The sequence below is a fragment of the Myotis brandtii genome, unplaced genomic scaffold (assembly GCF_000412655.1).
Source record: "Myotis brandtii unplaced genomic scaffold, ASM41265v1 scaffold61, whole genome shotgun sequence".
In the NCBI taxonomy this organism is placed as follows: Eukaryota; Metazoa; Chordata; class Mammalia; order Chiroptera; family Vespertilionidae; genus Myotis; species Myotis brandtii.
Genome location: NW_005370318.1, coordinates 682,370 through 683,154, shown reverse-complemented (window position 1 = coordinate 683,154; position 785 = coordinate 682,370).

Below are 785 nucleotides of genomic sequence, written 5' to 3'. Positions count from 1 at the left end.
TGTCATTTCCCTTGGATGTGGGAGAGAGAAACAGGTTCTGAGAGTGGCCTAAGAAGCTTCTGGGAGGAGAGAAACAGGGTACTTTGCGGTGTCCAGGAGCTGCCCCATTCGTCTCATCTGCCAGCCCAGCAATCGCACATCCCCTCTCTCCAAGAGAACCAGTGGAATCGGGTCCCAGAAATACAGCCGGACAATGCCTCACTGGGTCCAGGCTGGAGGAGCAACCTCCCCCGGTTCAGGAAGAGTCACCGCAGCAAGGTCTTCTCTGCAGTCAAGGCCCATCGTGCACTGACCAGCACAAAAGCAGGAGCCGAGTTCTCAGCAATAAGGGACAAGTGAGGTCAGTGGCTTTAGGGTCTCACCACGAACCCTCGCCTGGTTCCGGAAGTCAGTGACAGGGAAGCTGAGCCAGGGCCCAGATGGCTGGAGCTGTGGGGTGCGGGTGAGCACGAAGGCTGAGGTGGTTTGGGTGTAGGATGGGGAGCGAACAAATTCAAGGTGTCCCAAGGCGCTGCTGTGGAGGCAGCTCTGCCGGGACTGACTTCCCGGCCCCTCGACCTCCTCAATCCCCGTCTCTGGGGCGCCGGTGGGGTGGGGGCGGGGGCGGGAGGGAACAGGCTGAGAGAGACACTGGGCCGTGGGGACAGACGACAGTGGCCGGACCGGGCGAGGCGAACAGAACAGGCGGTGAGCGGTGACTCGGAGGGCTGAGTCAGTACCAGGAGGTGCAGGCGATGAGGAAGCGCACGTCGTCCAGGGGCCCCCAGGGGCTGGGCTCGGGCCCA